The following is a 9,071-nucleotide window of genomic DNA, read 5'->3' as shown; positions in this document are numbered from 1 at the left end:
TGAACTCCTCTCCTCCCAAGTCCTCCAGCACTTTGTTGTGTCATTCTCTGTTGTCTTCAAACATCAAGATGCTGTCTATGCTATTCCCAGCTAAGAAATGTGGATCTTTTTGGCACTGGTCTTCCAGTATCATGCCTCTACAGTTAAAATTACCAGCTTTTTTTTTTTTTTTTCTCCAGGCAAATGTTTATTTTGCTTTGGAGAAGGGTTGCTGGGACTTGTTACGGACGGATCTGCATCTTAGCTGCCACCTGGCTGATCGAGCGACATGGCTGCAGGCAGATCCTGCACTGGGGATGGTCTCCCCTGCTCCGGACTGGGAGAACAAATGTTGCAGGGCTTCACTTTACAGTTAAACTTTACAAATCACCTTCAGGAGTATCTGCCCCTGGGCTACCCAACGGTCAAGCATCATCCCAAGGGTTGTGCTTCTAAGGAGTACTATAAAGTGCTTCTCTGCCCTCCCCCGTTATGAATTACATGAAGCATTCACAGAGATTAGCTGCCAATGTCTGATATGTATCTCATTATCCAAGCTGTCCTCCCACCCGTATTCTATCTCGTTGCAGGTCTTAGTCATACAGTCAATGAATAAATAGTCTGAATGGAAGTTTGAGCAGTAGGAGAAAGGATTATGGAAGGCCCCACAGACCTGCCCGTACTCAGCATCTGTGCTCTTTTGTCTGTGGGTGCGCCTTGCTGAATCATTCAGTAAAATCAAAGGGAAGCACAGAGCAAAACAACCAGGTAAAAATCAGCAGTGGGTACCGCAGCAGCACAGAACTGGGGGCAAATGTCTTTCCTTGGCAGAGCTGCCTGTTCCACAACGTGAGATTTGCATCCGTCACCAGATCTTTGATGTTTATATGTTTTCCTGAAGCAGGTTTTGTGTTTGTTGTCTTTAAAAAATCCATAGCAGAGATCAGTGCCATGGACAACGTTATGAAAAAACATAGGTTAAAAAAATTTGAAAGCTTTAAAAATTTATTTAAAAACACAGGAGAGGGAATGTTCGTAACACGGCATCTTGTGGATGCATGTACCAAGACAGGCAAAACAGAAAATGCACGGGAAAAGTCTTCTTTACTGATGAAAAACTTGTAGAAATACGAAGTTCAGGTAAGATGGTCTTAACAGCAAGTTTTCTAAAAAAAAAATAAAATTAGTCAGAGAACAACCTCTCTCTGTGAGAGTAACAGTTAAGCATGAAGGTTGCAAGGGTCAGCAACCTGTCCAGACCATATTTTTCTACCCAGATAAGACGTTAAGTGCGTAGGTTACATGTCTCTTGGGTCTGGCTATCTACTAAATTAGGAAATCACCAGGGAAATCATCTTTGCTCTTGATCTTCAGATCTCAGACCAGATCTGCTGATAAGCACAGCTCTGGAGCAGTCAAATGTTGCCGCGGGGCAGTCAGACAAGTTTGCCTGCCTCTGTAAACATAGATGTCCCACAGATCAGGGCACAGCATGACAGCCAGCTTTAATCAGGTTAAGATGCAAAACGAGGCTGTCCAGAATGGCTGAGAATTTACCCGGTGAATTTCTTGGTGAATTAACCAGTTCAGCACTCCGTGCTAACGTTCTGGTTTCTTGTACCCACGCTAGCTCATTTCAGCACTTAGACCACGCGTCCAAAGCAAAGTTGTCTGCAAAACAAATGGACATCCTTTTCTGCACGGTGAGGCACAGAGTTATCATGGAAGAAGGTTTCTAGCTCCATAACTCATCTCTGGAGAAAGAGGCGGCACAGGGAGCAGGTCTTCCTGCCACAACTTGGTGGGAAAAGCAGCACTTACATGTTTTGACAGTGCAGAGTTGTACGACTGATTGCTACAAATTCTGCCCCAGGATCCAGCTACCCATATCTCTCAGCTCCACGGTATGGGAAAATGCAGCCTCTGGTGTTCATAGGTTAAACATCTCAGCATTTAAGGTAGGGCTTAAAAAGGGGAAAGTGAAGGAATGAGCTGAACCTTACATGGGTATTTTGTGTAGTATAAAACAAAAGGGGCTTTTAAAACGTACAGTGCTAAGGGTCTAAAGTGTTGTGAGAAGTGATGATGAGTTTTAAAATTATGTTTTTCATTTGATAGTCTCTTTAAAGCCAATTATCATAAATTATGAGCATTATTTTTTTACAAATTATTGCAACTACTACTAGTTGTTTATGAGAAACCTGTGTATTTTACCATCCCAGAGAATTTTATGTGCTTAAAGACAGGATGACATCTGCACTGAGTCCTAGTTTGTAGGATTGCAGCTCAGTGGCATCTTAGGAGCTTTCGCTGCCTAAGATTTACTAATTTTTTTGTTGAAAGTAGCTAAAATGAGTAATCATCTGAGAATGCTTGTGGGAGGAAGGATGGTTTGAAGATCGTCACTAATTATCATTTCTCATTTGCATGTGCCAAGATCTACACCAAAAAAGCTTACCTCTAAAGTGTGGTCCTGGATGGATTTCTTTAAAAGCAACTTTGCAAAACTGCTGGCTCATGGTCTTTCATGGATTTCAGATCAGATGATTTATTCAGGACTGGGTTTGCAGTGTTTAGGCAAAAGAGTGCATTTTCAAATTAGTTAGTTACACCATAGCAAAACTCATCCTGGAGACTGGTAAATGAGTTTAGTATGGGTGTACATCAGTTTGGCTAAAGGAGCTGCCTTACCAGTTGAAAATAAATAAGCCCAGCCTAAACAGTGTACAGTCTCTTACAACTGGAATTTAAGGTTAGAGTATAACAGTTTTCAAATATAATAATCTTGAGCATTGCCAGCATGACAGAAGCATTTATGAAGTGGATGGGAAGAGTCTGAAGGAAGCTGCATACCTGTAGCAAACTGCATCATTGTATAAATTTTGTTAGAGAAAAGTGCAGCTAGGAATTTCAGCAAGGAAAATTTCTCCCATTTTGAGTGTGTGAGGGCTGGGAGCTGGGACATACTGAGGGAGCTGAGTCTTCACATGTCATCTCGCTGAGCCAGAGCCTCTCTTGCTCCTCCAGAGAGAAAGTATTGATGAGCTACTGATAGCACCATGGCTTTTTGGGAGACAGCATGTCCCTTCTCCCATCAATTTTCTCCTAGGCTTCTAATCAGGAAGGAAATCCTCCAGGCTGGTAGTGGCCACTGGGAAGGGAGGTTAAGCAGCCCTGACAAGTGAGGGAAGATCCACTTTCCAATGCTGAGAGTTAAAACATCATGGTCACACCGGCAGTCATCCTATTCCAGCAAAATAGCTGGAAAGCCACAAGACAGCAGGTCCCGGGGCAGAAATAACAGTACTAAAGCACTGCTTTGCAGCTTGCCCTTTCAGAAACCCCGTAGGCAGCATCTCTGTTTTGATGGATAGTATGCAGAGCCACTAGAGTAAGTGTACACACACAAAACTGTCCTGCATGAGCACTTGGTTGCTCTTGCACAGGTGAGAGGACATGGTCACACTGAGGAGGTGATGGGTAGCTACCAAAGCCATCAGGGCGGGTGCAGGCATTGACACAGCAGCACCAGGGTGCTGCATCCCTCTGCGCCCTGGATCCCATGCCAGCCAGCATGGGGAGAAGCACCTGTCCCCTTGGGCCTCCCAACCACGGAGGCAGGTTTGACTCACGTGCTCTGGTCTGAACAACAGGTTGGGTTGTTGCCCTGATTTTGGCTGCAGGTGAGCAATGCATACCCCCCTTTATCCTTGTTACTCCTTCTCCCATTTTTCATCCCTTCTTTTCAACAGCCTTGACTCTCCCTTTGTCCATCCCAGTCTCCTCCCAGATGGACAACCCTGCCCAAATTACCTCCTCCCCATCAGTCCCAGTTGTGCAACAGCTGTACCCAAATCTGTTATTTCTGTTATGGTTATGTAGGCAGGCTCAGCAGGTCGTGTGAGGCTGTCACCACTAAAAGTCCCTGGCACTCTCCTCTGCTTACCTGTGAATTTCAACCACTTCTCACATAACTCCATCTCAACCACCTGCAAAACCCAGCCATGCCTTGAGGCACTACCTGTGACTTTTGTCAGGTGCCTGCACTGACACGTATCTGTCGTGTCCAGTGATTTCTCCTGTTGTACCCAGCAGTGCCTCCCAAGCTGTTCACTCAGACCATCCTCCAGCAAGGCCTGAGCAGGAGTCTTACTGCAGCCCTAGCAATCTCCATTGTACAAACATGCTGGAGAACAGGTGGCAGGCCATTATATCCTGGATTACAATGTACGGTGCTTGGTGATTTACGTCAGGGTGAGTACGCATATGAATGTTAGATGGATGCCCACAGATGCAAATACACAAACAGTTGTGACTCCACACACCTTGCTTAGCCCTGAGTTCCTCCAGCTTGTCTTTCCATCATGCTGCTCAGTTCACTGGTGTGCACAGAGAAAATTTAATCTGAAGGTCAAATTCACTTTCTCAGTTTCTGGATGCTAGTTTTCCCAATATGGCATGTTAACAAACAGCACCGATGCCTATATAAATTGCAGTCAATTAAGAATGATGCCATAACCGGACCTCTGCAGCACTGAGACCCTCAGAAGCCCAGAGCAACACCAACATACCAGAATACAATACAAAGTACTTGGAAATCTGTAATCTTCAATTAAACTCAGCTCTATCAACTGATAGAGCTACCAAGGAGCCATGAAGACGAAGAAGACTGGTTGACATTACAAGAGCAGAATAATCTCAGAAGTTACAATATATTGCAAAAAAAAAAAAAATTGAAGGGAAAGGCTTGAGTTTTCAGATGTATATGAACTTGGAAGAGACACTCTTTGATGTAACAAGAAAGAGTATTGAAGTTTAGCATCTTCCCATAGTTTGAAATATTAACATTATCATAAATGTGCTAAGTCATATTTTCCATAAGCTAACCACCTGTCTCACAAAACATGCCACAGATTCTTGCCTTCACAGTTACGATCATGGAAATATTGAAAGTGAAAAGCACTCAGGCCAGTTCAGGGTTTAACTAAGTCAAATTGATTTATTGCTGTCGAGGGCACAAAGATGTATTATTTGCACAATGCCATAACTGAGTAGAGGAAATGTAAAACCTTGGATGTAAAGGAATGGGCCTACCCTGCACATACACGTGTGCAATGCCAGTTCCACTTGTCCTCTCCAAGCGATGTTATGCCATTTCTTATGAAATGGTGAAAAATTCAGTGGCCGAGGAGTGGGAGTCAGTCTGTCCACCAGAAATTCAAGAGTATTCTGCCACACAGTGGTCCTCTGCTGAGAAGATGGAGATCTTTTCTGGCAGGAACTGACACGGACGTTGCCATCTCACAGCTTAAAGCTGTCCGGTTGCTTTTAAGGAACAATTAATCACCCTCTTCCCCCTTTTCTCCTCGCAGACAGGACTCAATGCTGTTACCAATAATCAGCCAATGTGAAACGTGATTGATTCCCGTTGGAGGAACCCAGATGAGTTTCTCCTACCAAATCAGTAAAACTAGTCTGTGTGTGTAAAACTCACTCTGTATGAAATGACTGACAGCCTGAATGGATACAGCTGCAAAACATAAACATGGCAGTGCTTTTAGTGAGAGCAATTTAGATAAGATAACCGTGTTATTAATGTCCCTTCCAAGAAGTCACTTACAAAACCACAATCGGTTACTACATTGATAATAATACTTTACATAGGAATAGTGCACAAGTGAGAGAGACACTGGAAACCAGATATTACTGAGTAGAGAGAGTAAAATTCTACTTGTTCTTCATATACATGGCTTTTGCACTGGATCCTTTGTAGCTAGTCTCTCTACATGTGTTTGTCACAAATGACCTAATGTTCAGACTATAAATTTTCCAGTACTGTGTTTTCACGAGACCAAATCTGAGAGTCACTATGGCCCTTCCCAGTGGCCCAGGGCTGGTACCTGTCCCAGACACACCAGCCCTGCCTTTTGTGCAGCCTCAGCTGAGGAGCACACTGTAGAGATGCCCTGGCCAGACTGGAAAATGAGTGCAAGGAATATGAAACCACATCAGTTCTCCAAGCTAATCCTAAGCTAAGTGTCAGGAATCCCTTATACTAGGATTATCCCAGCAGGCTTTGCCTTCCTGAATCACAGCTTGGGTTCTTTTGTTCTGTTTTGGACTAGATGCCTGGACTAGCCTTTGGACTAGCCCCTGACTCTGCTCAGGGGCTGCCAGGTACCACCAAAACCAGGCAGTAAATGAAGAATTAAAATACAAGAACTACAAAATATATGACCACAACCACACCTGCATTTTTAGAGATTAATGCTAAGTAACATTTAAATCCTGCCCTGTATTGACATACAAGGTCAATCACTAACATATTCTAGGAAATCACTTCCCATTTTAAAACCCCACCTCTTTTCTGGGCCAAGATATACCTTGTTGGGTGCTTTCTAATTAAAAAGCAGAGAGATGAGAACTGGACAAGTAAGGACAGTGAGGGACAGGCTGAGATACAGGACTGTGGGAGGCTGGACACGAGCCTTGGCCAAGTCAGCAGAAGTAGCGGCTGAGATGGCAGCAGCACGTCAGGGAAGCGTCAGGCTGCTCTGGCATAGGAGGTCAGCTGGGAGCTGAACAGCAAAAGCTAAGGGACCGTGTGTGCTCTGGGAGGCAGGAGTCAGGATTCGATCGTCTAGAAACAAGGATGGCTGGAAGGGGGAGCAGCAAGCGAAAACAGCAGGAGAAAGATGCCTACAGTCAGTGTTACTAATTAATGTTGTAATGCCAGCGTGTATCCACATAATGCAGGTAAGAGCTGGCAAGAGCTGTAGAGGAAGCCTTCAGCCCAACATCTCCAGACTCTTCAGCATTTAAATACCTTCTTTAACACTGTTGGTTTAATACAGTTCTTGCACGTGGTGTTTTTATTCTCTGAATTGCTAGGGGCTCTTTTCATATAAGGAGCACAGGAATTAAGACCAAATTAACTCCCCAGTGATGAGTTTTGACATAAAGTGATGGGCTTGCCTGGTCTGAGGTACCTGCAGGTTTGTGTTCTGCAGGGATGATACTTTTTATATTTTCCCCCATCTTCAATTATTCCAATGGTTTTCCAATGAAAAAAATGTTGACCCCGCTGAGCAGCGAGCAGACTCAAACAACCAAACTCCCATGAGTGATTAGCAACGTCCTTTGTCCTAGTGGAAACCTGGTGCTTGGGTCTGATAAAGTGCAATGGGGTTTGACTAAAGACAAGTTCATTGAGGAAAGAAGAATTTCTTTTTCAGGGTATCCTTGTGCTGCAATGAACAGGGAAAGCTCAAAAAGGATTTCCCTAGGGCTACATTGGTGTGAAAGGCCATTTGGAGAGAGAACCACAGCAATTCACTTCCTACTGGTTTAAAGATGCATATAGGCAGTGCTCAGCAGAGAGTACAGTGGGGACTACCGAAAATGCGAAGAAATGCCAGGGCCACAAAACTTCAGAGCTCCCAGACAAGTGAAGAACAAGCAGAAAAAAATGCCACTTACATCAAGAAGCAGCTGGATCTCTCTTGTGTGTGAACCACCCAATAGGCAGTTGTGGAGGATGTGTGAATCCCATGGTGTCTTCCAGTACCTTTGAGTGTGCTTGCAGACCAGGGGGCACTTGCTAAGTGATGATGCTGAGGAAAGCCTACGGATTGCGATTGCTTCTTGTCCATGTTCCAGGAATGCAGAGAAGTAGAGAAAGCCTCTTTGCTTTATCCCCTAGTCAAAGCATCAGATGAAATAAGGATGCTAACTAATGAAATCAAGATCCAGTTTGACAGCGAAGACTCCCATGAACAATTTGTGAAGAAGGTTTGAGCTGAAGCTTTGGCTTTAGACCTAAATGACCAAATAGGCGTAAATGACCAAATACACTATAATAACCTGAAGACTGATGAATGAATTTCCATCCAGATTGTCCAATCTATTCTTAATGAGCAGGCCTTATATTTCTCCAAGGCTATTCATATTCATATTCATATTCCTCATTAGCTTGCATGTACAAACTCTCTCTCAGAGCCTAATCCGAATCCCACTGGTGTCAGTGAGAATGGGGTTTTACCTCTCAAATTTAGCCATCTAAAAATCAGTCATGTATTCTAGATGCAACTGTGGAGGAGCCACTTTTAGTCAAAATAAAGAAAGATCAGCATTTCCAGAATGAGATTCACACCATCTGCCTTAAAGACTTGTCTTGAGAAGAGACAAATGTATTTCGGGCAGCTGCTATCTCACTCCCCTGCCTGTTGAGGAAGCCAGTACAACTAACCTGGAGGACTCCTTACTCTTCCATAAGTAAAGCCAGGGGAAGGAATCTTTCTGTTTATTTTAATGAAAAAGGATTCAGGCTTTCAGTTTCCTACATCCTTTATGCCAAGGTAACTTATAAATCAGTAAGCAAGGCCCCAGAGGCTATCCCGCGTTGCATCGCACAGGCTGCTAACTCTGACTGCAGTCAGCATTTCCGAGGTACAGAAAAGATACTTGAACTCCCGAAACAAATTGAACAGGTTTTTTTAAGTTATTGTTGGTACCTTGCATCATACTGGACTGCCTGACAGGGAACACAATTTGATAGAAATCTCAAAGCAAAGGCAAAAGCTTTTTGTCTGTCTGCTGTAAAGACGCACATAGTAGGATACGTGAAATGTCAGGAATAATTAGACAAAACCATGTAAGCTCCTAGCAACACCGATGTGCTGTGTAAAACTAAGCATTTGCTATAAAGATTTAAACATTGTTTGAAAGCTGCATGTTAAAGGGAACCTGAGTAATTTTTAAGCACTGTTTCCAAGATACTAATACAGACATGGATATGAAAAAGCAGAATAGAAAATTATGAAATGCTGGCATGCCTTCACTGAGATAGGCTGCTCTGTTTCCTTTTCCCAGAGGTGATATGTGGAAGTAATTGGTCCCTCTCATATAGCAATTAAGATGAAAAGGCTGATTGCTTCAGCTCTTCAACTGCTGGAGCCCATTTAACAAGCAGGAAGTAGTGTCAATAATTCACAGAGATCACAGAAATGTTTGTGGCAAGGGACCTCTGGAGGTCCCCTAGTCCATCCTCCCCCTTTAAGAGAGATCTCCAAAACCAAAGGAGAAGTAACCAG

The sequence above is a fragment of the Buceros rhinoceros genome, unplaced genomic scaffold (genome assembly GCF_000710305.1).
Source record: "Buceros rhinoceros silvestris isolate BGI_N320 unplaced genomic scaffold, ASM71030v1 scaffold30806, whole genome shotgun sequence".
NCBI lineage: Eukaryota > Metazoa > Chordata > Aves > Bucerotiformes > Bucerotidae > Buceros > Buceros rhinoceros.
Note: the sequence above shows the minus strand (reverse complement) of the source record.